The 27954-nt window shown below is 44.2% G+C and overlaps 1 long non-coding RNA gene across 4 annotated transcripts in view; it reads right to left on the bottom strand.

Annotated features, from left to right (window-relative positions):
* Nucleotides 1-8999: 8999 nt before the first annotated feature.
* LOC125403405 (uncharacterized) overlaps nt 9000-27954 on the bottom strand; it is a 22313-nt gene continuing 3358 nt past the window's right edge. For 2 of the 4 annotated variants that reach the window (XR_015003239.2, XR_015003240.2), the window contains exons 2-4: nt 18898-19081; nt 10265-10902; nt 9000-10141 (exon numbers count right to left, since the gene is read on the bottom strand). This is a non-coding gene — a long non-coding RNA (uncharacterized LOC125403405). The remainder of the gene's footprint in view (nt 10142-10264; nt 10903-18897; nt 19082-27954) is intronic. The other 2 variants (XR_007232934.3, XR_015003241.2) reach the window with 1 other exon arrangement.

Here is a 27954-nt window from a genome sequence, read left to right as displayed (position 1 = left end):
GCTTCAAACTCATGACCGTCTTGCCTCAGCCTCTTGAGTACTATTCAGATATATGGTATTGAGTTATGTGTGGTGGTGCCGACACTTCTGAGCTTGGGGGTTGGACAGAAACATTGGTATATTAAATGTATACATTGATCAAAAAAGTATATTCTGGTTTCAAGATGTGGACAAAGAAAAGAGTGCCACTTAGAATTATTAATACGGCTATTTACCCTTCCAGTTATAGTTCAACCATCTCTATTTCTATGGAGGATTCGCCTACCCACCGCAAGGATCTTTCCTTACTACCTACCCTTCACACCTTACTGCTAAGTTTCTTTGTCTCCCATCCCTCTCAGGCCAGTCCTTGGAGACCTTTGGCACATTCTTAGGACCCAGCTGAGAACCTGACACTGAATAAATGAAGAAATAAATGCATATTTCAGTTCAGGCCTTTGGCAACTCCCCGACTAAGTAGCATTAACACATGTCCCCATGTGAACCTGATTTTGCTAAGTACCATAAGTAAATAATATAAGCAAATTCCCCTTGAGTGTGGAGTATGCTTTTAATGTACATTCAAGTTTGCAAAGGATACAGAGCCAAGTTGGAAGAACCATGGAGGGCTTCTTAGGAAGGGTGAGATTTGAACTCGAATATCTCAACTGTGAAGAATGGGTGGAATGTCAAGGTAGGGTGCAGATTTGATGATAAAGGTATAACCTGGGTCTTTCAAAAGTCCTAACAGCAGGAAGATGCAGCAGATTCTGAAAAGCGATGAGGGACTCACTGGGGCCGGAGTACACTCCAACATGTGGTAAGTAAGAAAAGACGGGTCCAGAAAACCTGGTCTGGGCTAGAGCCAAAGATGACTCAAAAAGGCAACAATAGAAAAGCAAATGTAGAAAATAGACAAGGCTCAGCAGTGAGATGAAAGTGCTGCAGAGTGTGTTAAGTATGGAAGAATCTTCTGGATGGACATAGCAGAGTGAGAAGAGACACTAACCAGTGAAAAGGGAGAAACTCAAGATGACGCCAAGGTCTTAAGTCTCAAATGTGATTCTCGAAATATAGGGAGGGCAACTGTGTATTGTCACTGTGAGACAGTACACTCCCTACAGAAGAATGAAGACACAAATAAACTATGAAACGAAGTCAAATGAATTGAATGAACAAATGATGGCAGCCCGTGACCCAAACAGTGACAAGAGCACACAAGTCTGAAGCCAAAGATACATGAGACCTTTCACCTGAAATATGATCTGAGTTGAAGAGTATTTGGGGACTGTGGCCAAGAGTGCTTTAGTTACCAAGGTATTCTCTCCTGTGTGATATGTCTGATAAGTCCTCTGTGAGCCTCTAATCCAATAGCAGCAGACCATGTCAAATATGCAACAGTTGTCCCTCTGGGGCATCTCGGGCATGTCATGAAAACTAACTTGGCCGTGGGAAGAAGCTCTAGGAGGGAGTCAATGAAAACCCCCATGTCGCTGAATGCTCGTGTTCAGCTGACAAGGTACGCTGACTGAGAGATTGGAGACTGAGAGCAGCAGCCACACAACCCAGAGCTATCCCACCTTGTAGGAGAGGCATTGAACCCAGTGGGTCCTTCCCTACAGCACCCAGATGCCTTTCCCAATATCACCTAAAATACATTGTTCTTGTTTATGGTTCTCTCTGCCCACCCCCTCACCCCCTCAAACTTGCTCACTTTAAAAGCTCCGATCTGTCCTACCTTGCTTATTTTTTATTTTATTTTTTATTTTTGTTTTTTTGACATAGGGTCTCTCTAAACAGTCCTGGATGTCCTAGAACTCCCTATGTAACCCAGGCCAACCTCAAACTTCCAGAGATCCACCTGCCTCTGCCGGCATTAAAGGTATGTGCCAGCACACCTGGCTTACCTTGCTTATTTAGTGAACACAACCACGTCCATTTCCTAATGTATTTTCCTTGTTTCACAAAGAACGCTGATCCCCGGAGTCCCTTGTGACAGTTCTACCAAGGGACCCATTTTGCTAAACAGAACACGTGTGGGCTATGCAGAGAGGAGGGTGGAGGCAGGGATGGGGTATGCTATCACGCATAGACACACGCACACAATCTTGCTTTGCTTTGTTTTTCTTTCAATGTGTTTGAGTCAGGGGTCTCACTCTGTAACTCTGGTTGGTCCTCAAGCTTACAGTAATGGTTCTGCCCATGTTCTTGAAGTGCTGAGATTACAGTCATGAGCCACTCTGGCTAACATCACAGATACTGTCAATATGTTCTTTTCCTCCGAGTTCATACACAGCCCAGGCAAAAGAAGGCAGCTGATGTTGCCTGTTGTCCCTGGCTTCTAGAGACTGGAAGCGCTGTTTCTCGGTTTCCTGTTGTAGGCTTTCAACCAGACTTGTCTCTGCTCTCTGGGCTTCTAAACTGATGGTGGCTCCTCTGGCTCAGTTTTATTCAATCAACTTTGCTGGGCCATTAGCTCAGTCTGCAGTGGACAAAAAAAAACAGGTCGGCTCTATCGTCTCATGCAGGCACTTCAAAAAGTTCCAAAAGCCAGTCTGATATCTCTCCTAACATAGTCTCTCAATTGTTGTATCTGCTACAGATGTCTACAGGTTGGACTAAGCCCGTGATTCCTTAATTTCTTGATGTATAATCATTTCTGTGATGTACTAACAGCTAAAAACAACACTTAGGGGAGGTAGGAGAGAGCTAAGATTCATACAGCTATTTAAAGAGGATCGCAGATCATCCACTGTCACCAAAGGAAGGCTCTGGGAAGCCCAGGTTAAGACCCAACAGGACCCCATGCAGCCTGATAAATGGAAAAGTACACAGTCACCTGGAGCCTCTGTTTGCAGAGGAGACCCAGCTGACAGCTGTCTGCAGCGGTACCGCAAGCAGCAGGCACACACTCATCGCTCTCCGCTCTCCGCAGATGCTAACAAACACGCCAAAGTCAAGACAGCCAGACCCTGAATTAAGAGAGTCAAGCTATTCCTGATGCAGACGGCAGAACAGTCTGCACTTCTAGGTCTCCTGAAAAATAGCGGCTGCAAGGGGAAGCTGGGCCTGCAAATGGAAGCATGGTAATCACCTCAGATTGTCTGGAGATCTGTCCCCTGCTCCACCAGCTGGAGAGACTAGCTTGCTAATAAGAACGCCACTCTTTGAAAGCAAGCAGCCTTGCCTATCACGGCGCTGTGTGGCTTGCTCTCTGCCACAGTGGGTGCTCTTAGTGAACAGAATATATGTGATCATAAGCTGCCGATCCATGGGCACGATTGTCACATCTCTTGCTTTTTCCAGGGAATTCTTTGACTCTCCAGAACTCATCCTGCTTCCTCCATTTCTTTTATTTATTCATTTATTCATATGTGCATGTATATTTTGCCTGCTTATATGTCTGTGCACTACACCCACACATGGTACCCAGGGAGTACAGAAGAGCATGTCAGGTACCCCGGAACAAGTCACAGATGGTTGTGAACTGCCATTCTGATGCTAGGAATCAAACCCTGGTCCTCTGGAAGAGCACCCAGTGCTCTTAACTTCAAAGTGAATGTCTATACATCCTCCATATTTACAACAATCATCAACATTTTGCCGTTTGCTTCTTCCATCTCTATATAAACTTCCTCCTAAAGCCATATTAATCAAAGCACCTCACTTCTGCAGACTGGAACATGTCTCCCAAGAACAATGATACCTCCCCTCTATGGTTGTTATAGTGTTACCATGCATAAGGAAGCAACAACAATCCTAATGAAATCTACCATCTAGTCCAAGTCAAATTCCACAATTGTTTCCAAATTTACTTTGGGGAACCATTTTTATCTTCTACGCCAGTACATTTGATTGTTACAGCTCTTTAACCTTTAGGACAATGGCTGCTCCTGCAGCACACCCTTGATTCTCACGAGACTGGATTTCCAAAGACTGCAGGTCAACTGTCTTGTTGACTGTCCCACATTCTGAACTAAGTGGCTCTTTCCCATTTCTTGGTCATGTTCCTTTAGACTCTGTGTGTCCTATAAACTGGTAGTTATACTCCAGATGGTAGAGCATACTCAGTGGTAGAGTGTATGCATAGCATCCACAAAACCTTGTGTTCAAAGCCCGGTGCCACAAAAATAGAAGGAAGGGAAGGAAGGAGAGAGGGAGGGAGGAAAGATGGGAGGGAGGGAGGGAGGGACGGAGGGAGGGAGGGACGGAGGGACGGAGGGACGGAGGGAGGGAAGGAGTAAGGGAGGGAAGAAGGGAGGGAGGAAAGGAGGGAGGAAGGGAGGGAGGGAGAGAAGGAGTAAGGGAGGGAAGAAGGGAGGGAGGGAGGGAAGAAGGGAGGGAGGGAGGGAAGATAGGAGGGAGGAAGGGAGGGAAGGAGTAAGGGAGAGAAGAAGGGAGGGAGGGAGGGAAGGAGTAAGGGAGAGAAGAAGGGAGTGAGGGAGGAAAGGAGGGAGGGAGAGAAGGAGTAAGGGAGGGAAGAAGGGAGGGAGGGAGGGAAAGAAGGCTTGCTCAATAAGACTACTTCACAGATATCCTCCACCTTTGGATGTCGCACCAGGAGGTCACCAAATCAACTGCTTCCATTAGAAGTGATACTGTCCTTGATCTCATGGTCAATGTGGTCATCACCCGGTTTCTACAGTGTAAAGATACATTTTCACCTTGGTAATTCATATGAAAACTGGGAAGTGATATTTGGGGTCACATGGCTTATTTCTCAATGAACTTTGGAAGGACTGTTTTAGCACAGAGATACTTCTGTCTCTGTCAGTTATTCTAAAACTCCCATTTGGAGTTACCTAACCCGAAAGGGCAACCTTACTCTCACATTTATGTGAGGTAAGAAGCAGATCGGGCCAGGCAGGAGTGGCACACGGTTTTATTCCCAGCAGAGGTAGGAGGGTCTCTGGGAGTTGAAGGCCAGTCTGGTCTTCAGAGTGAATTCCTCCAGGACAGCTAGAATTACATAGAGAAACCCTGTCTCAAAAACCCAGGCGGGGTGGGAAAAAAAGCTAAGTCAGATCTGCTTTGACACTGCTTTCTGTTGTCACACAGTGCGACCTCTGAAGACTACTCCTGCACAGTCCGAGAATTCTGGTCCATCTTGGGATCCTGCCACTTTTGTCCCGGTCATAGAACAGGCTGCTGTCGTCTTAGACAGTGATATGTTAGGACGTACTTAAAGACATAGGGAGCCGAAAACCCCTGAATTTGCAGACTTTGTTAATTTCTATTATATGAATATTCCATCTATTGCTGAGTTTAGATTATTAACCAAGGTATGTCTTGACACCATAATCGGCTGTCCCGCCAGCGCCACACAGCTCTAGCAGATGGTGGTATTTATGATAATTGCCTCCTTTCTTCATAATCTTGCCGCTTAAAAATTCATCTTTAAAAACTTGAAGCTAACCCTCCCTTTTCTTTAGATGATTAGTATAATATTGAACTTTTTTTTGCTAATTCTTTATATAGGAATGGCATCGACAATGCTCAAAGTAACTATACTATGATAATTTTCATGGTGACCCAGGTCCCCAGAATGGAATTAGGCCACCATGCACTTGGGCATTTGGACTATTTCCAGCTCAGGGCTATTAAAAATAGTGATGAATATTCTGTTGAATCTACACTTCAGATTGGAGTCCCTGGTTAGTCTGGTAAGTATAGCTTCAACTTCAGTGGATGATACAAACTCCCAGGGGAGAGTTTACCAAATCATCTTCCCTCCCACCATCTGAAATTTTGCCCTGCTCCATCTTGTCAGTTATTGTCAGTGTATTTAATGTTAGCCTTTGCAGAAAATGCATACTGATGTTTCATTTGCTTTACAGTTTATTTTTTCTGATTGCTAATTAGCATATTGTCTATTGTTTTCGGTCATTTGAATTTCCCCTGCATTTCAACTGCCTGTTTCTCTGCCGCCTGGGCTTGTAGGGGGTATTTTCACATCCTCAGAGAGAAATCCTCTGCCAACTATAGGAATTGCCAGTAGCTCTGTTCTCCATGGCTTCTCTCTTCAAATGTTGTGCCCCGTTATGAGTATGGATTGTTTAAAGCTTTTGGTATTCTCCTCTAAAAATTTCTATTCTCAATAAAAATAGCGAAATTCAAAGTAGAAACTAGAAATTACTATTGGAATGTGAAGAAAAATCCTGCCTCATGCACCCTTCTAAGAGAAGCCAGGCTCCTAACTTAAAGACAATGTGCTCTTCGAAGAGTGTTTCTAGAGGTGACAGCTTCAACCTGTCCCTTTCAAGAGGCTCCACCTTCCAGGACCCAAAATTATTGCCGGTTCTTCGGATAGAGAAAAATACAAGCTCAGCTTAATCTCTGTTGGACCCTTCTGTACACACTCCCTTACTTGGCACCTGCAATGATCTTGTGTTTACGCGATACACATGCATTCAGATGTTTTCATAGCTATCAAGAACATTCTTCATAAAGTTATTTGTGACTCTTACGACACTATGTGTTTTAATAAGTTAACTTCCCCAAATCCTACATACTGCGGTATGCATAGTGGTACTTTGAATCAGTCTATCAGAGTAAGATAGCCCTAAGCAAACCAAGCATAGAGGATTACCTATCACTGCCCTCCTGGGAGTTAGCGTTCATTAGGCATCTGCAATTGGAAGGTATTTTACATGTGTCATGCCTAATACCCATTCTACCAGGCAGCTTCTATCAATCCAACTTCATGAAGTAAAGCAAGTGTAATGATCGAAGCATCAGCGTTTAGACCCCAGAACTGACATGAAATCCGGATGGATGTTACAACCTGTCTATAATCCCAATCCACTAGAGGCAGAGACAGGGAATCTCTTGTGGCCAGCACAAGCCAGCTAGCCTGACTAACCAAAACAGTGAATTCTAGGTCTCTGGGGAGACCATGACCTAATGTATAATATGGAAACTGATTAAGGAAGATACCTGCCATCAATGCCAGGCCTCCAACACACACATATGTGCACCTACACCAAACACACACACACACACACACACACACACACACACACACACACACACACATGCAAAACAACCGAAAAGTCCAATGTCACAAGTATAGCAAAATGTGGAGTTCAAATTCCAACCCGACTCTTTAAAGTACTGAAGTCTTTGTCCAGGTACAAGCGAAGCCTGGATTTGGGTTCTCTACCTCCTTGCCATAGTGATTCTTCAAATGGAACTCATTTCATAGAACTAACCAAGGAACCTGTGTTGATTTGAATAGATGTTTCCCATATTCCCAGGCATTTGGTCCCCAATAGATGGTGCTTTTTTGACAGGCTTATAAGGTGTGGCCTTGTCAGAGGAAACATGTCACTGGGGGCGACCTCCTGCCATCTCTGGTTTAGTCTCTCTGCCCCTTGCTTGCCTCTCAAGACAGACGCTCTGGGCTCCCACTGCAGTGCCTGCCGCCACATTTCCTGCTGTGATGGCGAAGGTCTCTCATCCCTCTGGAGCTGTGAACCAAAAATAAATTCTTTCTTCTCAAAGTTGGCCATGGTGTTTTATCCTAGCAATTGAAAAGTATCTAAGACAGAACCAAATAATATCTTCACAGATCTCTGCCCACCATATTTAGTCAGGCAAAAAATAAAGCCGAATTTTGTGTTCATTTTCTCCAAATACATTTGTAAGAAGAATATAGAGTTAAAACTTGAATAATGTACTTTAGGGTGGCAATTTAAAAGCAAGTATGACAGGTGGGGGGGGGATCAGGAACCATAAATGTCCATTTCCTGAGCTTGCTGTTAATCTAACTTGAAATGCGTAAATGTTTCCTGCTTCTACATCACAAAAGAATGACCACAACATCCCATTACTTACTGCTTTGACAACACACAATCCATCTAATCCAGCTCACCTGTTGGAAAGCAAGAGCTCCTCTGAGCCAGCCAAGGGATGATAAATGGGGGGCGAAGGACTCCTGACTGCAGCCCATTCATCAAGTCTCCCAGGAAGTCAGACCCAGGGGAGCCGATGTATTCCATGTGGCAGACAAGAGGAAACAAACCCCCAGAAGAGCTTGCCAGACCTCTTAAGCTTCAGACTACAGAATCACAATCCACTTTTCTTCCTCTTTGGCATGTTAGTACTAGAACCTCTCCTTGCCCACTCACCAAGTCTGTTCACGTGTTCTCGACTGTCGGCTTTCTCAACTGGAGAAAAGACAGCCCATGTTTCCCGAGGCCTGGGTCAGAGCTATCTAGTCAGCCATGTGTTTTCTCATTAAATAGCTACAACACCCGATGAGGTAAGCATTGGTGGCCCCTCTTAATGGACTGGCGTCTTTTGCTCGGGAACACGGTGTCAGGTGGCAACATTGAGCTGTAACCTCATGTTCTCAGTCAGGAAGCCTGACGGCTTGTGACCCTCCTCTGAAACTGTCTCTCCTCAGTTCTGTGAAGACTTCATGTGTACCAGCTTGGAAACAACCAATTTAGACTTCTAAGACTTTGAGCTATTAAAAAAGCCTGGTCAAATTATCTGCTTTCAAGGGCTCTTCATCTCTCCTGTCTCATTTTCTCCCTAGGCCAAGCCATTCTGTGGTCGCAGTACTGTGACTCAAGGAAGCACATCAAAACTCGGTAAAAGCCAGGCGCTGTTGTGCATACTATTAATCCTGGCACTCAGGAGGCTGAGGCAGATGGATCTCTGTGGTCTACATAACAACTTCCGGGACAAGTAGGGCTACATAAAGTGTCAGTCTGTATACCTGTCTGTCTGACTCTGTCTGTGTCTTTCCGCTTCTCTGTCCCTCACACACACACACACACACACACACAATCTTGAGTCTATCTGGGGATGAAGCTTAATGTTAGAGCACCCACCTAGAATGTGCAAGACCCTAGGTTCACTCCCCAGTACTACAGGGAGGATAAAACATCAAACAAAGATAGAACCATTCAGTTTTATGTATCTGTAATGCCAAACCTCAAGAGGCTAATTCAAAAGGATCACTTGAGTCTAGTAACTTAAAACCAACCTGAGAACATGATGAGAGTTCCTCTCAACAAACAAATAAACCTTCCATCATGTAGAGTGACATTATGATAGGAAACAACACTAAGCCTGCTTAATTTAAACTAAATATTTACAGACTGCTGTCTTATGTATCATTTTATCTCTAAGTGCCGCTATGAGTCTGATATGTATTTACTGTAGTGTTATTTTGAAAACTCTGAGCTAATCCAGACTTTTGCTTCACAGTCAAGGAAAGTCAAGTCCAGCAAGGTTGAGTGATTTGTCCAGGCCATGAGCTGCTAAGTGGTTTTGCTGCCCTCTTCTAAAACATATGTTTGCCCTCGCCTCTACATCACCTTAATTGCCAGTCCAGGGCAAATACATAGTCCTGTGCCTAGGGTCTCCTGGATTCTCCTCCTGCTGCCCTCCCTCCCATTGGAGGATCTTGGTGCTTCGTTCTCCCTTAGAAAATCTCCCCCACCTCCACCCCACCACGTGCCTCTCTTCACAGCTGTCTTAGTTAGGGTTTCTATTGAGAAAATGAAACACCACAGCCAAAAAGCAAGTTGGGGAGGAAAGGGTTTGACTTACACTTCCACATTGTAGTCTATCATCGAAGGAAACCAGGATAGGCATGCAAACAGGAAAATAACCTGGAGGCAGGAGTTGATACAGAGGCCATGGAAGGATGCTGCTTCCTAGCTTGCTTCACATTAATTGCTCAGCCTGCCCTCTTACAGAATCCAGGACCAATAGCCCAGGAGAGCCCCACCCGCAAAGGGCTAGGCTCTCTCCAATGAATCACTAAGAAAATGCTCTACAGACTGGTCCACAGCCCAATCTCATGAAGGAAATTTCTCAGTTGAGGTTTCCTCCTCTCGGATGACTCTAGCTTGTGTCAAGTTGACATAAATCTAGCTGAGTACAATGGATCCTTTGTCAACTTAACACACAAATATGTCACTGTTAAGCCACAACCTTTCTTTCTTGTTCAGCCCCAAGATCACACATTAATAAAGACATTACAAAATAAAACATTTTACAAACTTAAAAAAAATCCCACAGTCTTACCATTTCAAACATGCTATAAATTGTCTCTTTAAAAATATCAAGTCTCTTAAAATCCAAATTCTCTGTAAAGCCCCAAAATCTCTTCTTTAAAAGTTTAAAGTCTCTCAACTGTAGAATTCTGTAAAACAAAAAGGTAAATTAAGTACTTTTGTTAGTTCAAGAGGGAAGAACCAGGACACAGTCATAATCTGAACAAAGCAAAACCACACTCCAAAAGTATAAATAACTCAATGTCCAGTACCTGGGATTTACTCACAGTCTTCTGGGCTCCTCCAAGGGGCTTGGGTCACTTCTCCAGCTCCATCCCCTGCAGCATGCACAACTTGTCTTCCAGACTCAGGCTGGCTCCACTGCACTGCTGCTGCTGCTGCTGCTGCTGCTGTTCTTGGTGGCCCTCCCATTGTACCAGCATCTCCAAAGCACTGGGGTCGTTTGTGGCAACTGGGCTGCCTTTTTACAAAGAGCCTCTCATTGGCTCTTTTCGTGGTGCCAAGCCTCAACTTCTTTGCATGACGCCTTCAGTCCTGAGCCTTTGATTGCTACTGAAGCTGCATTTTTACCAATGACCTTTCCTGGCCTCTCACAGTGTCAAGCTCAGCTCTCCATGACCCCTTCAGGCCTTCAAAACCAGTACCACCCGGTAACTCTTACACCTTGAGCTACCAGATCAAGGTACAACTTTGGTCACCTCTGAACACAGCTTCTGTGTAATGACTCTGCTCAGGAAACACTCGCCAGATTTCACCTCAGCATTGCGGGTCTCTTCTTTATCACCTCTTATTTCTCAACTCCAGCCCACCAATATGGAGTGTTCCAGCAAAGCCAAGGTTTCACTTCAGTAGTTCTGGTATCTTGTTCGTCACAGCTGATTCTTCAACCCTGGCAAATCGGAATCACAGAATTTTTTTTATTCAAAATAACAAATGGTCTTCATAGTCTTTAAATTTCCCTCTGAAACTTTACAAGCCAAGCTTCTATCTTCTGCTTTGCCTTCAATGTCCTTATCTTCCAAGTTCCCACAGAACAGCTCACCAGGCACTGAACACTCAAGTTTTCTTGCACAGAATTCCAAAGTCCTTCCACAAGCATCCCCAAAACAACACGGTCAGTTCTGTCACAACAACACCCCACTTCTGGTACTAACTTGTCTTAGTTAGGGTTTCTTTTGCCATGGTGAAACCATGACTAAAAAGCAAGTTATAGAGAAAAGGGAATATTTTGCTTACACTTCCACACTGTAGTACTTCCTTGAAGGACAGGCACTTCCTGTCCTAGGAAGCCATGATAGGAACTCAAGCGGAGCAGGAGCTGATGCTGAAGCCATGGAGGGACACTGCTTACTGGCTTGTTCCTGCTGCTTTCTTATAGGACCCAGAATCACCAGCTCAGGGACAGCGCCACCTACAATGGGCTTGCCACCTTGTCAATCACTAATTAAGAAAATGCACTACAGTCTGGCCCTCAGTTCGATCTTAGGGAGACCTTTTCTCAACTGAGGTTTCTCTCCTTTCAGATGACTTAGTCTGTGTCAAGGTGACATAAATCTAGCCAGCACACCAGCCATCTCAGAGAAAAGATGTTCAGGACACACCCAGCTAAGAATGGCCAGGAGAGCTGCTAGCTGTGCTACAAGCAAAGGTTTCCCAGTATTTGATCCAGTCATGTCTTTGGTTGTTGTTTTGTTTGGGGGTTTGGGTTTTTTTTTTTCCTCTTGGAAATTATGGAGAACTCCCAGAGAGCTCAAAGCCAAACAAAAATAGTGAGAACAGCATTGTTCTCTGTGTTTGCAAACCTCTGTGGTATTTGGCATAATAGAAAACAGCTGGATTCTCAGGTCTGGTTCTGCAGCCTGTCCCTTTCCATCACATGTTATGCAGACTCTGGAAAAGTCCCCGCACGTTCATAGGAGACTGACTGAGAAAGCCTTGCTCTGAGAATAGTTCTGACTTCACAGACCCACTGAATGAATTCCCACGGCCTCCCCCTACAGGGTGTTCCATGATCATACACTGAAAACTGCTGGTACATGAAAGAATGTGCACTCAAAAGATCTCAAATCCGGGTGGTCACTTACTAGGCATGTGACCTGGGCATTAATGTGTGCATAAGAGAGAGCCTGGTACAGGCAGGCAGGCTCCCCAACCCTTCTTTTGAGAGAGTTTCATGGCCTCAAAATCGCTATGTAGACCACCATGGTCTTGAAATCTTAGTCCTCCTACATCTGCCTCTGAGGCAGTGGATTACAAGCATGTGCCAGCACGCCTGGATTCATATGGAGCTGGGGTTTGAACCCAGGACATTGCCATAGTAGACAAGCACTCTGCCAACTTAGTTTCATCTCCAGTCCCAAAAGGCTTTTTTATAGCTTCTCCAAAATGCACTTATGGAAAGGGCGTGGGGGTAACTTTAAGGATGGTGCCTGGATACAGAGTCCAGTGATGGAGTTTCCGGAAGACTGGGAAGTGAAAACTGAAAGCAAATTGTGCAAACATTTATACCCCTTGGGCGCTCCCTACCTAGGGTCCCTCGGTTCACAGCATGCTCATGGCTACCTTGTGGAAAATTCCAGCTACGGAAGCATGAATCCTATTTGTGCCCCTTCTTTGGCAGCGTGTTTTATCTGGATCTTTCAGCCCCCACTGACTCATTTAAACCATCTCTGACCCCCAACATCAAATAGGAGGTTCCCCCGAAAAACGTTGCCCTAAAGACAAAGGTCTCTGGGTTGGATGTCCCATTCCGACCTGCTGTTGAGGCTCTCTTTCTCCAACTCTTTGGGGAGACTGGCAGGGGCTCTCACCCTCCTAGCCACCCTTCATGCTGTAGGCATGGACGGGATCCGGGACTCATCCTGATCTATTTCCAAGCTAGATAATGAGCTGGAGATCTTAATTAGAGTTAGTTCTTGGGGAATTGTTGCTGTGGATGTTATAAATAATGGAGTGTGGTCTGCACTGAGGATTGTGAAAATTAGCTTGGCTATCTGGGACAGTCTGCTTCTCAGCCATCTTTTAGAGCTACCTAAGACCAATAACAAGCTCCCACACTACATTCCTGCTACCACCACAGCCAGGACTCCAGGAACTTCGGGTGGTATTTTGAACTGACTGATACAGCCCAACTCCCGTTTAAAATACACCCTGAGAAAGGACATCAGGTACACAGCAGCCCTGACTCTCAAGCACTCTGAAATTCAATTTGAGCCCAGTTGGAGATACATGACTGAAATGTTTGGGAAGAGGGGAAAAAGCTGTTGATGACAAGAAACACAAGTGCTGTTCATTATCTGCCTCGCTCCGCGGGGCAGGAGCCGGGTGGGATTCAGGCTGGTGGCACCAAGAAGCAAGGAAGGCACACTGTCAGGCTACCAGGCAGGGACTATGAAGGGCACTCAGCTCACCCAAAGGGGGCAGCACCTACAGCTACTGGTTAAAGACCGAGTGAAGCTTCTGGTTTTTCAAGAGAACCCAGAAATTTAGATTTATTTTTAAATGTGAAAACTCCCTGTATTTAAATGCTTCCACTTTCAAAGATTTTACACACACACACACACACACACACACACACACACACACACACACACACAAGCTTTTTTAATTCTCAACTGCATTTAAAATATCTATCTTTGCATCCACGGGTGCCCATAGCTCTCACCCTTCATTGAAGAAGCTTCTTTTTGAAATAGACAGAGACCATCACAGTAATCCACAATTGGTCAAAATGCAGAGAACAGCGAGCTATGGGGTGCCCACCTCATGTTGATATATCTATATAAGAGTCCCTACACTGAAGGCTTAGGGAACATTGTGAAAGAAGAAGCAGAAAAGTCAGAGGATGCGGATGTGTGCTTTGAGACAGTGTTTTCCATATATGATGGGGAGCTGCCCCCATAAAATCTCAACAGTACATTTGCTCAAACAGGACCTACACAATGATACCAGCTGACATCTCAGCATGAATAGGGAAATCTCACAAGACCCTACCCCTGTCTCTCTTTCTCTTTCATTTCACCACCATATACTTCCTCATCATATTGATACCCAATCAACCAGCATCTTGTGCCTCCTGGCAGGCATGTGGATGCTTCAGGCAGCCTGAACTATGAGGAGTGGGGACTGTGGTGGTGAGGGGTGTCTTTTTCTGGCTTGTCACCCAAGGCACCAGGTAGGTCTGTCAATTAATGGCTTGTAAAAGAGAAAAAAAAATCAGTCTTCTCCAGAACAAGCTATCCGGTTTCAAGAGGTTAACCACTAAGCACGTATTTGTATGAACAATGGACTTGGCACATTGTGTACAAACAGAGACTGCATGTTCCTTTCCCGGCCACCCAGACCTGAATAATCACACATAAACTATATTAATAACATCACTGTTTGGCCAATAGCTTAGGGCCAATAGCTTAGGTGTATTACTAGCTAGATCTTACATCTTAAATTAACCCATTTCTATTAATCTGTGTCTCACCACGAGGATATGGCCTACTGGTAAGGTTCCTGACATCTGTCTCCTTTGGCAGCTAAATGACATCTCTCTGACTCTGCCTTCTTTCTCCCTGCATTCAGTTTAGTTTTCCTGCCTATTGCCTAGCTCTCTTCTGCCCTGCCATAGGCCAAAGCAGCTTCTTTGTTAACCAGTGGTAATAAAACATATTCACAGCATACAGAGGGGAATTCCACGTCAACATTGTATTTATTATATATACACGTGTGTGCATATATGTGTGGATGAAAATAATAGTTAAAAAAGAGGTCATGAAACTAAGAGGGAATTGGAGGGACACAGAAGAAGTTAGGAGGAGGGGGAAGGGAGGGTAGAAATGATGTAAATACAGTACTTCTGTAGAAATTCTCAAAACAAAATGGTATGTACAGGGAGCTAATGAAGCCCTGAGCAAATAACATGGGCACAGTGGTATCAGTGACTGCAGGGTGGCAAAGCTTCCCATAGCTTCCTCCCCACCTCCACGACCCCATGCTCACTGTTCCCCTACAGAGGCTGCTCCTACCAAGATTAGCTAAACTTGCCCCTTTGTTCAACCGTATATGGTAACCCTGCCTCTTTAGCTATATGTAATAACCCCACCTCCTTGTTCGGCTGTATGCAATTACCTTGCCTCCCTGCATTTAATAAATATGCTGAGTTCCCAGGGTGCTACATTTCTCCATCCAAGAGCCTAGACCACCTGATCCCAGTTTTTCTGTGTCTATGAGTCTGTCTTTCTTCATTTCTTTCTTTCTAGTTACATATATATTCCAGGAACCAATGCTTGGTGAGGCAGGCACAAGGTTTTATGAAAAGTTAAAACAACGCTTGAATTACAAAGTGCCATTCTGTTCCCTCCGTGTGAGTCCTTAGAGCCATGCTGTGCATCCATCCTGTTCATGTTTCCAAACTGTCATTACCGAGTGTGCATCCAAACACAGCCCACATTCTGTGTTGTAGGCTGTGATGCTATAGAAGTAGCATGCTGCTGTTACTTTATGCTTTGTTTCTTGTTTAAAATTAAAATTTTTAAAAGACATGCTATTATGTAGTAACCTAATTCATACTATTTTTTTGGTTTAGTTTTTGGGGTTAATTTTGGTTTTTGAGATAGGGTTTCTCTGTATAGCCTTGACTATCTTGAACTCACTCTGGAGATCAGTCTGGCCTCAAACTCAGAGATCCACCTGCCTCTGTCTCCCAAATGCTGGGATTAGAGGCATGCACGGCCACCACCTGGCACATACATTTTAATTATATGATATTCTGTCACTTAAATGTACCAAATGTACAAAATTTAATTTACCTATTCTTCCTTTGATAAAAAATTGAAGGTTTTTTTTTCTAATTTCAAGGTGCTCCATATCTTCAACAATAAAAATCCCTCCATCAGGATAAGGCAGTGCATATGTGTAATCTCATCGTTCCAAAGGCTGAAGCAGAAGGATAGAATAAAGCCAGTCTGAGCTACACTGAGAGACCCTGTCCTGAAAGAAAAAAAAAGAGAGTTTCTCTAGAAAAAGAATTGCCAGGAAGTGGCAAATACAACTTTATCCTTCCTACATTTTGACAAACTGCATTCCAAAGTGTTTGTTCAATTGACCCATCTGCCAACAGATAGATCCATCAGAAAGTGCCTTGGTTTTGCTTGTACGGTCCATCATTGTTAAGATCTTGACAGATCTTAACACATGATAGCATATACACACAACTGAAACTATGCATCTTTAAGAATGTAACATTGGGTCAGTTCTTTAACCCCAGAACTCAGGAAGCACAGGCACACAGACCTCTGTGAGTTTAAGGCCAGCTTGATCTCCATATCAAGTTCCAGTCTAGACAGAGGGACACAGTAAGACCCTGTTTTAAGAAAAGAAGAAAATAGAGCATATCTCTTTATATATGTTACAGAGGAACTATCTATCCGCTGTCTAAGACAAGCAGACAGAGAAGTAGAGTCTATTTACTTGGTTTTTAGATGGGATAGCAAGCTATAATCTTTCAAAAACTTACATATAGATAGAGGGATAATTAGGAATAGGGAGAAGGGAATGGTTTAATTCTTTAATATGATTTGCTTTATTGGTGTAATTATCAAGACACTTAATATTTTACATGATTACCCCAAATTTGATAATTTGATACTGAAATAACTCAAAAGTCAGAACCAAGAGAAAGGCAACCAACCTAACAAGGTGTCGAGTTAGTGACTTAATCAGAGAGATGAGCTATGCCGTATCACTTTTATCACGATCTATAATTGCAAACATGCACAGCTGATGCGTAAGTTTCTTTTCTGTTGCTGTGAAGAGATTATAGCCATCTGGGGACTTAGAGAAGAAAGCGTTTATTTGCTGCTTACAGTTTCGGAGGGCGCGTTCATGATAATGATGGCAGAGAAAATGGCAGCCAGCAGGCACAGCGCTGGAGAAGCAGTTAGAGCTCCCATCTTGAGATGACAACCACGAGACAGAGAGAAGAAAGGTAACTGGGACTGGTGTGGGTGTTTGAAGCCTCAGAACCAGTTCTCAGTGACACACCTCCTCCAACACAGCTATGTCACCTATTCCTTCCCAAACAGTTGCTCTGACTACAGACAGAGCATTCAAATATATGAGCCTATGGCGGCCATTCTCATTCAAACCACCACATTACTCGAATATTCTTGGTTTTGATTTGTTATTTGGGGACTGGTTTTTTTTTATATATTATAGACTAAAGGAATTGAGAATTCAAAGCTTCCCTTTGAATATATGAGGTGTTTTTGTTTTATTTTCTTTTGAGATAAGGGTCTCACTCTATAGTCCAGGCTGGCCTGGAACTTACAGCAATTCTCCTGCCTTGGTCTCCCGAGTGCTAGGGTTACATGTGTAAGACACCATGCCCAGCAATATGTTTTACCTTTTAAAAGTAAAATATGAATCCTCACAACTATAATCCTAGTGTTTAGGAGGCTGAGGTAGAAGGACTAATGTTCAAGACCATATTTCAAAAGAAGGAGAGAGAGAGAGAGAGAGAGAGAGAGAGAGAGAGAGAGAGAGAGAGAACATAAGTAAAATGCAGGGACTAGAGGTGTATCTCGGTAATAGAGGACATGATGGGGGTGTGACTGCATGGGAGAGTCCATGCTTAGTATGCCTGAGACCCCAGGTTGAATTCCCAGAACTGGAAATTAAGTTTTCCAGCTCTGTCTTCTAAAATAAGGACCAACCCAGATCATTGAGCTCCTTGGGCCCCCAGATGATGACATCTAAAGATTGGGTTTTTTTTCCCACATAGAGTGCATCTACTCAAAGAGATAACAGGTTCTAGGTCTGAAGCCAGAGATGGATGAATAAACATAGCACATCTTATTAAATGGAAAAGCAAAGTAGTAACAAAGTTCATGAGGGTGATCTAAGCGACCAAGATGTTGATCTGAAGATGAAATGATGGGGCCATCAATAAAGTCCAAGACTGTCGGAGACTGAAAACATGAGAATGTCACTACCTATATGTTTATAGTATTTTGTTTAAAGGCTCATCATGGGGGTTGGAGAGATGGCTCAGAGGTTAAGAGCACTGGCTGCTCTTCCAGAGGTTCTGAGTTCAATTCCCAGCAACCACATGGTGGCTCACAGCCATCTGTAATGAGATCTAGTGCCCTCTTCCAGCCTGCAGTCATACATGGAGGCAGAATGTTGTATACAAAATAAATAAATACATCTTTATAAAAAAAAAAAAAAGACTCATCATGGGTTAGGGAGATGATTCGGTGGGTAAAGTGCTTGTTACAAAAGCACAAGACCAGCCTGATCTCTCTAACAAGTTCTAGGATAGCCAGGGATACATAATGAGAGCCTCTCTCATAAAACAAAAGAGAAAACAGCCCTCATTCACTTGTTAAATGCTAGCGATGGAGCATTATCATAAAAGGTAAAGAACGGAAGGAATGAAGCCATTTGTTTTGATTTTCCAAAGCAACTGTGCATCAAGATGATCAAATAGTTTATAGGAGAAAGTTCTCTTCACTTCCTCATTCCAGAGAGTCAAGTTAACACAGTAAAAGGAGAATTCTATCATTGTGTGGTCCTAATGAGTTAATGGATCTCAGCAATGAGTATCAATGGCTGCTCACAAAGCTAAGGGAAAGACCTTTGGATCTTGGTGTACAGTGCCAAGGCTGAGTTCTCAGAAGAGAGACAAGAGAGGGGGACAGTTTTGTGTGTGCCACAGTGACAGAGAAACATTATGTGCTCCCAGGGGAAGCTGTGGAACAGCTGAATGGTTACCAAGTGGTTTGATAACCGTTGGTACCATAGTTACCAAACTCCTAGAACTCTCAACGGGCAGAGCCTGCCACTGAACAAGGCATTCATTTCCAGTGCTGCTGAGCCAGCTAGTTCAGTTCACCTCTCCTTGCCTTCCATCACCGTATCTTTAGAGTGTACGCCATCAGCTGAAGTTCCTGATTGTTTCCATCAATACTTCTTATGTTGCGGTCTTCCCAGTCACAAAAGAGGACACAATTTGCTCCCTAGCCTTCATATGCATTTTCCATCAACAGCCGTGCTGACTTTGAACACCAGAAACCTGCCTTAAATGAAGAACACAGAGGATTACAATGGGATTTCAGCACAGAGGCCTGTAATCTCAACAGTTGGGATGCAGAGGCAGGAGGATCAAAAGTTCCAGGTCAGCCTAGCTACATAGTGAGGCTTTGTTAAAAAAAAAAAAATCAGTGAAATGTCTATTTCTATCATTTCCATATATGAGTAACACTAGACCACTAACACATATTAATTATTTAATTAATTGTTACTTATATAAAAATGGAAGCTAAAAGAACTTTTCCCGAACCTCAAACACACAGGACACTGTGACTTTTTGGCAGAGAGGGATTCTTAGTATGTTGCTAATATAGCATTGAATAGGACAAAACGGCTTCTTCAAAGGTCTAAAAAAGGCAGAACAGCTCCCCTGCTTCTCAGTGTCTCAATCTTTTCCATATTTAGTGAGCAAGAGTCAAAAATATCAAAACTCCTGGGAAATTCTCAGTACGAGAATTTATTTTTGCTTAGCATAATTTAGTCCCATTTGTGACTGCATCATGCAAGACTCAGGATCCCTTATACTTGAAAGCAAGAGCGACTCAAGGCGTGACTGTCAAAGCAAAAGCCAAATAGCCCTTCCTTTATCCTTTGACTATTTTATAACAGATTCACAGGAAAGGAAGAAACGGGATCAAGAAGCCAGAGAGATGGCTCAGTGGATAAGAGTGCTTTCTGGCCCAACATGAGGACCCAAGTCTAAACCCCACATCAGAGGAAAAGCTGGACATGGTTACATGAACTTGGGACACCAACGTTGCCTGGCAAACACAGACAGATCCTAGGCATTCACTGCCAGCCAACCTAGCTGAAACGGCGAGCTCTGGTTCAGTGAGACACCATCTCAAGGGTACAACGTAGAGAATCAGCATCTGTGCTGGTCTCTGCACATGCACACATATACCACCAACACACGCACACTCTCACATCACACACACACACATACACACACATATTAGTTATTCTTTATTAAATAAAAGGGTCAAAAAGAATAGGACCCTGGCCTCACATAACAAACAGTCCTTGGAGGGAAAGTTGTGAGCTGGGTGGTCTCACTGACTCATGTATTGACTGGAACAGTAGACCAGCTTGTATTATCTACGACCAGACATCAAAGGAAGCAGATTATGGTGAACAACGCTGTTCAGAGAGCAGGACATTGACTTTAATTGCTCTTAATTTATACTGCAAGGCACAGAAATGGCAAAACTCCTGAGAAAGGAATGATTCTTTTAACCCAAACTCTGAGATTATAGCGTGCAGGAAGACACCAACTACTGAAGTCATTCTCCAGAATTAAAAGAAAATAGTATTTCTCCTTCTCCAGTGGCTGTGTGGACCATCTCAGTAGTTGATTTTCAAACTCAGCAGCACTCAAACCTGCCAAAGGTATAGGGAAAAGTACTCAAAACCCTGACTGAGGAGTGCTGTCGAAAAACTAATCAGATTTGTGTCAAGCTGTAAGACTTGCACTAGATCTTTCGTATAGTCTATTTTTAGTATCCACTAGTAATGGCTGATTTAAAATTGGTATCATCCAAAGTTGAATAAATCTTGAGAATGAAGACTGTCCCCATTTGACCTACCTGCTTTTAAAATTGCCAGACAGATGCTGCTGACAAGATCCATCATGTTCAGGGATCTTTGGTTTCTGATCCAGCATCCAGTCGTACAACTGGAGACGTTTATAATTTGATGACATTCTAAAAAGACACGCAGTCTTGGTCTGTCTTGTACGTTGTCGGTGGAGGGTGTGTGTCTAAACACCATGATGAGGACTCTGGTTCTCGCTGAGTTCAAGTAGAACGAAGAAACTAGGTGGTTTGGAGTATGGCATAGTAATGAGACACTTACAGGCATGTGCAAGGTCCTGAGTTCAATTCTCAGTCCTACCAAGAGAGGTAAGGTAGAGAGGGAAACAGAGAGGATAGAGATGGAGGTTCTGGGTTTAGAGATGATAGGGGGGGAGGGGGAGGGCGGGGGATAGAGAGACAGAGAGGGGAGGGAGAGAGAGGGGGGGCTAAATCCACAAACCCAGGTGGCTCCTACCACCTCTACTGATGTGTGTATTGGGCAGAGGAGGCAAAGGTGGGAAAGAAACAGTGGCCACAGATTTGCTTCCTACTCACACGCACTTCCTGTCTGGTGATATTCAGATCTATTTCTAAACTCTTCCATCCACCACTCGAGAAGACAAAATGAAGTCACGTAGAATGTTGGAGTTAGGTTTTACTCGTCTACAGTGCAACGCCAATGGTAATTAGCAAAGTCTGCACCTGCATTCCCAGAGGGCAATTGACTGAACTAGGGAGGAGAATGCTTAGACAAGGACTTCAGAAACCCATAGCACTCCATAAATATTGGTTTAACTTGATTAATTAAAAAGTAATAAACTATGAAAATGGCTCCTTGTGCTCCACCTAAATAGAGCCACTTCTAGCTATAACCCATGTATGGATTTCTCCAGCAAGATAAGGAAATAAAACCAGATGGAATCACTGTGGCCCTGCTGGAGACATCCTAGTGTTTGTTTTTGTGTTTGTTGTTTCTGTTTTTCTGTGGGTAGCATTGGCTGTCCTGGAACTTGCTCTGTAGACCAGCCTGGCCTCAAACTCAGAGATCTGCCTGCCTCTGCCTCCTGAGTGCTAGGATGAAAGGTTTGCACCCCCACCCAGTTTTGTTTCTGAATAGTAATACATGGACTCTTTCCACCAAGAGTTTGAGGCCACATACAAGTGCTGTAAAGAGTGCATGCATGGAGCTGGGGAAATGACTTAGTGGGTAAAGAAAGAGCTTGTCACCGAGTGTGAGAACAGAGTTCTGAGCCCCATCAATCATACATCTGGGTGTGGCAGCCCGTCTGTGATCCCAGGGTGTGAGTGGTACAGACAGGGATCCCCAGAACAAGCGGATCAGCTAGACTAACTGAACCATTCAGCTCTGGGCTCAGGTGAGAAGATACCGCCTCAAAAAATAAAGAGGGGAGAAATTGAGGAAGGTAGCCAACATCAGCCTAGAGCCCCTTGTGCACATCACACACACACACACACATGAACATGCACATAAGCACACAGCACATACAAATGAAAGAAAAACCAAAGTACATACAATAAGGCAGGTACAGTGAGGACAGTTTTCCCTCTCTCTAACAGTTGTGCGTACCTACTGTCCCTTCATCGCGGCCCATGGTAAAACCTTTCCTGGAATTGTAGCGCTTGGGAGGCCGAGGCAGGGGCGTTAGCATTTCTGACCTGGACTATTTAATGAGGCCTTGTGTCAGGAATGGAAAGGAAGGAGGAATGGTTGGGAAAAAAATAGTGAAATTTGTGCATGTGATTAAAAAGCAAGAGAACCAGAGATGGATGACACAGTCAAGCAAGATGGAAATTTCATACCTCAGCCTGAAAATCGGCGGGAGGAGGGGTGGATTAGTAACACAGTTGCATAATTCTCATTTTTAGAAAAGACAAACAATAAAAATTTCTCCATCACACCGAGGGTAGCCAAATTCCATCCATGGAGCCTGCTACCTGCCCAGGAAAATGGGGACCCAGCTGACAGTGCCTTTCCAAGACATTCTCGGGAACGAAGAGTGTCGCACAGAGTGAGGAACCATTTGGCTTCCGACTTGATTTTAAATTCTCAGTGCCAAACCCCAAGATAGCAGAGAAACTCACTGAGGATGGGTAACCTCAAAGCCAAAATCAGTTACAGCCCACTCTGCCTATTTGCAGCCTGCATGGCCATCAGAAAATAACTTCACTTTATGAGTCTCGTCTCTCTCCTCTATGAGAAGCAATATTTGTGTATTCTGATGAACTGGAATAAGAAAAACAAATCTATTCGGCAGACACTAGATCTTTGGAATACTAATGACATGTTCGTTATTATCAACTCAGATATCTTATAGTCCACAGAAAAAAACCAACAGGATGCCCAGCAAGTTTTCACTGAGTGTTAACCCCACATTTTCTCTTAGAGATTTAAGGTGTGCATCAGAGGACTGGGAAGACAGTTCCATGAGTGAGAGCACTAACCGTGGAAGTGTAAGGACCTAAGTGTGAAATCCCAACACCCTCAAAAGAAGCTGAATGAGGCCGCATGTGCTGTAACTCAGCGCCAGGGGCCAGCGTGGAGACAGGAGGACCGCTAGGGTTGCTGGTCATCAGCTTAGTTCAGTGAGACCCCGTCTTGAGGGAGTAAGGCTGAGAGCAATGGAGCAGAAACTCCAAAGTCCTTCTCCAGCTTCAGGGTGTGCACACTATGAGCTCTCACACACATGTGAGCGCATACACACATGTACACATACCTTGCAATGAAAGGAAGGAAAGAAGGAAGGAGAAGGAACCAACAAACAAACTTTGGGGGTTAGAGTATAGCTTAGTGAGAGAACACATGCTTAGCATGTGTGAGACCTTGGGTTTAAAACTCAGGACCAAAAACTAAAAATTAAAGTCCTCATTAACTGTATCAAACAGAAATGAGAGCTATAAAGATTGATGATGATGATGATGATGATGATGATGGAGTCACGCCTGTTAAAATCCCACGAAACCAAACGGACACTATGATACCTATCTGAACTTCTGAGCAATCAAGATTAGAGAGCTAGAGTCCAAATATCCCAAGTAGGACAATCTATGTGTGATAATGAAATTCCCTGAACTTTTCATCTTCATACAGAAGAGTGAACCAAAACAGTCCAGTGTTATTGCCCAGTTTCCCTGTGCCTGCCTTATAATGGAAGTAACTTTGGAATGACTTATTCCCTTTGGGTTTTGTTTCTGCTATTGTCAGTACTTTTCTATCTGAAAAACCAAATCTTCTGCTTTGGCCATTACAACCCTGATTCAATTTTCTGGAATGAAGTGTTGCCCAATTTCTGAATCAAAACTGAAGGTCCTCAAGTCGTTGTAATCTTATCCTTTGACAGCAGTTTTAGAGCCATAGGACTTCCCACGCTCACGAGCAACAAAAATGCCTTTCTCTCCGCTTAGGGTGCCGGGAGTCCAAGTTCAGGAAGCTGGCTGATTCAGGGGTCTGAGACGGCCAGCTTGCTGGCTCATAGATAGTCTTTGCTGTGTTCTCACCAGATGAAAAAGAGAAATGAGCTCCCTGGCATCCCATGTGTGTTGCAGGAAAAGTGTCCTTAGACAGTGACAGAGTCCTCCCAGCCCCAAGTGGGCTTTAACTCGTGATTTAAGGGGCCACAGAAGCTCATGATCACATGAGGCTTCCACTGAGCCAGTGACTCCAGGTTCCCAGACCACAGAAGGTCAAGTTTTAGAAAGAAGTGCTATTATAGGATTCTAGTTAGGGCTTAAGGGAAAGAAAGAAGGCGGTGCTCCTACATAGCACATGTGGGTCCAAATAAAAGGAGTGCCACCGAGCTGCTAGTCTAGGCTTTCCCTGGGACTTAGGGCAGAAACTGGAATTAGGCTGGAGAGGTGAACTGTCCATCCCCAAGGTGTTCAGTGCGTCTCGGTTCCATTCACATCCTCACGAACGATTTCCAGGCAGAGAGGCTCCCTTAGAACAAGAAAGCAAGCAGGAAAATAGAAGAGGAACCACAGCCTCCTTCTGGTATTCCTTACAGGAAAACTAAGGACATTTCCCTCAAGCTTCTGGCCAAGGGTAAGACTCAGAACTGCTGCTTCCAAGCTCCCTGGTCTAAACTGGCTGCTTTCTAGGTCACTTTCTCATCCTAAGGGCCTTAACTCCAACTGTGAAGATTCTGCCATCTTGACTTCAGCATCTCCCAGAGGCCATAACACTGGGACGAGGATTTCATTATACAAACTTGGAGCAGTACAAGCATTCAGATCTGTATTCAGCCTGTTTTAGCAGGATTCCCAGGCCTGTTTGACCGCAGGCCCCACTTTCTATTGGCATGACCCTGTTCCGTGGCCTGTGCTTTGGGAACAACAATCATTCCTACTGCTTCTCCCATACTAATTTGCTACCTTTTCTCCATATCAAGGGGAGACAGTTATCAGGGTCCAAGCCTGGAAGAAATTCTCCAGTTAAATGGGTTGAAGTCAGGGCTCCTGGTCAACACCTTACAATGCATGCCCCAAATCAGAAAGCACTAACCTGAAGGTCAATAATATCACAACTAGGAAACCCTAAACTCATCTTTCTTTAATATTGCCAGGACTGGGGCATAGCTAGGTAGGAAAGTGATTGCCTAGCATATTCAGGGCTCAGGGTTTGATCTCTGTCTTGATGAAGGAGTTATACTTCCAGTCTTAGAGTAGAGGGTTAATTGCCACAGAGAAGCTGAGGCATGGTGGCTCAAGCCTCTAGCCTGGGAACCTGGAGTCTAACCTTTGTTTCAAAAAGGATGACAAAAAATTTGGACCCAGAAAATACATTATCAAATGCATTGTCTTCTGTGACTGTGCTAAGAATGGGCCTATTTTATACATCTAGTGTACCTAGAGCAAATGAGCAACCCACCAACCACATCAGCTCTTATCGTTGCCAATATATGGGTGAAAGAAGCCTTCCCCTTAATTCTCTTAAACTTCTCAATATGAACTGACAGGTTAAACAGAAGGAAAGATGCACACAGCGATGTGCATGAGGGGACTTTCACGGCATGGGTCCATTTACAAAGTATGAGCCTCTTTGACGGGCCCATGGTAGAACCGTTATTATGAGGTTAATCTGTGAGAAAACCTCTCAGGAACGGCCTTTAGAACAGCTAGGTGTGTGTGGTGGCGCACACCTCTAAACCCAGCAATGGCGCGGGAAGGGGGGGGTGGTGTTGAGGCCAGCCTAGAATACAATATATACAGAGACTCTGTTTACATACACACACACACACACACACACACACACAATGTCTAGGCAACTGTCTTGCACTTGGGGACCTTTGGTCTCCTCTTTCTGGATAGTTAATCTTTCCTCATTAACGAGGTTTTATAATGATTGCTTTCCACCTGAGAAGGGAGCTTGGGCAGAAGCCTCTCCTTGCACTTTGGAAGAGAAAGAGATTAAGAGACAGGGCTATTATGGGCAAATTGGAGGGGCATCGTCAAGGTTCCTTGCTTAATTCAGTCACCATACTTCAGGGATTGGGTTTTTTCTTTTTTTCTTATTTTTTCTTCTTTTGGTTTTTTGCTTTATTTTGTTTTTGCTTTTTTTAAAACCATCTCACCAATGCTAACTAAGCTCCTCCCAGTTTGTGCATCCTCACCTCACAGCTGTAAGGTCTGTCAATGCTACCCGCCCCCCGATGGGCCTGACTCTCAAGACTGTTGGTGCTGAGTCTTCTCCAAAGACGGCAGTTCCTTCATGAAGGACGGCAGCAAGGTCTTCATCCTATACCCCAGGCGGGGCATTCTTGCAATGAACTGTGTACTTCCTAATCTAAACCCTCAGCACACTTCCCAGGTTGTGACCAAGAGCTCTGGCCTGTAAGCATAGCTTAGATGGGGTCTACATGAAATACTTACAAATGTCATTGAAAATATACCTCAAATGTATCTCACTAGCCTGGGGAGACTTAAGCAGAGGGATCACAAGTTCAAGGTCAGCTTGGGCTATGTAACTATATTCTATGGGATTTTTTTCATTGCTTTTTTACAATTACACCCAATTTCCCTTTCACTTTATGTGATAGCTAAATTTGATTGTCAACTTGACTTGATTAATAGACACCTGAACCAATCTTGGACATTTCAAGAAAGGATTAACCAAGGAGGGAATATCCACCCTGAGTGGGAGGCACCATCCCATGTGCCCAGGGCCTTGATGGAATGGAAGGTTGGAAAGGAGAAAGCCAAGTGAATACCAGCATCCATCCCTCCATCCTAGACCCATGCAGGTGTGAGCATGCAACTTCTTTCTCCCACTGCTATGACTTCCCTGCCATGATGGGCTGTATCCCCTCAAACTGTAAGCCACAATAAACCCTCCCCTCACCCTTTTAGGCCGCTTTCTGCCGGGTGTTTCTCCCAGCACTGAGAAACTATCTAACACAGCTACTCTTCTCATTGTCAGAAACACACCCTAGGAGACTCTGGTCCCCACAGCAGATACCTACTTCCTTCGGGCCCCATGATGTCGTGGGAAGGGATCAAGACACCTCCTCAGAGGTACCTCTCTGCTGGTTCTGGCATGTTTTTCCAACTTCTCTTCATATCTCATCTCACTGCTGCTCATTCATGCCAATCTGAGGTCCCATCTACCTCAGTTTCCCAAACATGCCTGGGCTTCCATCATACTTCACCAGTACATGGCTAGAGACATGAAATGCAAAAGCACCCTCTGCAGGTTACCACGGGACAACTCCTCCATGCTCCCTGGGTTTGTTTGTTAGGGATTGAGTGCCGTCTGCCAGAGTTCCTTTAGGAGATATGCTTTTGAAACTCCAGTTAGGCTTTAAAAAATATTTCTCTCTCTCTCTCTCTCTCTCTCTCTCTCTCTCTCTCTCTCTCTCTCTCTAACACACACACACACACACACACACACACACACACACACACACATCTTCCCTAAAATTATCCTGTCTGCCAGCAGTTTCAAAAGTCTGACCAGGCTTTCTGCAGAGTCATTTATTCACCATATAATAAAAGCAATAGCCAGGCGTGGTGGCCCAGTACTGCAGCCTCAGCACTGGGAAGACTTGGGTGGGGGAAGGGGAGTTATGTTCAACGTAGAAAAAGGGAAAGGGGGAGGAGAGGGGAAGGGAGGAGGGGAATGGAGGTGGAGAAAAAGAAAGAAAAAGAAGAAAGGAAGAAAAGGAAAAGGAAAAAGAATGTCCCTGCTCTGGAAGTAAAGAACAGCTAAGCGCAGAAGGAAAATGAAGAAACCGTGGTTAAACACCCCATGTGGGCTCGTCTCACGGCATTCT

The sequence above is a fragment of the Myodes glareolus genome, chromosome 7, assembly GCF_982192425.1.
Source record: "Myodes glareolus chromosome 7, mMyoGla1.1, whole genome shotgun sequence".
NCBI classification, from domain to species: Eukaryota; Metazoa; Chordata; class Mammalia; order Rodentia; family Cricetidae; genus Myodes; species Myodes glareolus.
The sequence above is the reverse complement of the archived record's forward strand: the minus strand, read 5'-3'. Positions and strand labels throughout refer to the sequence as shown.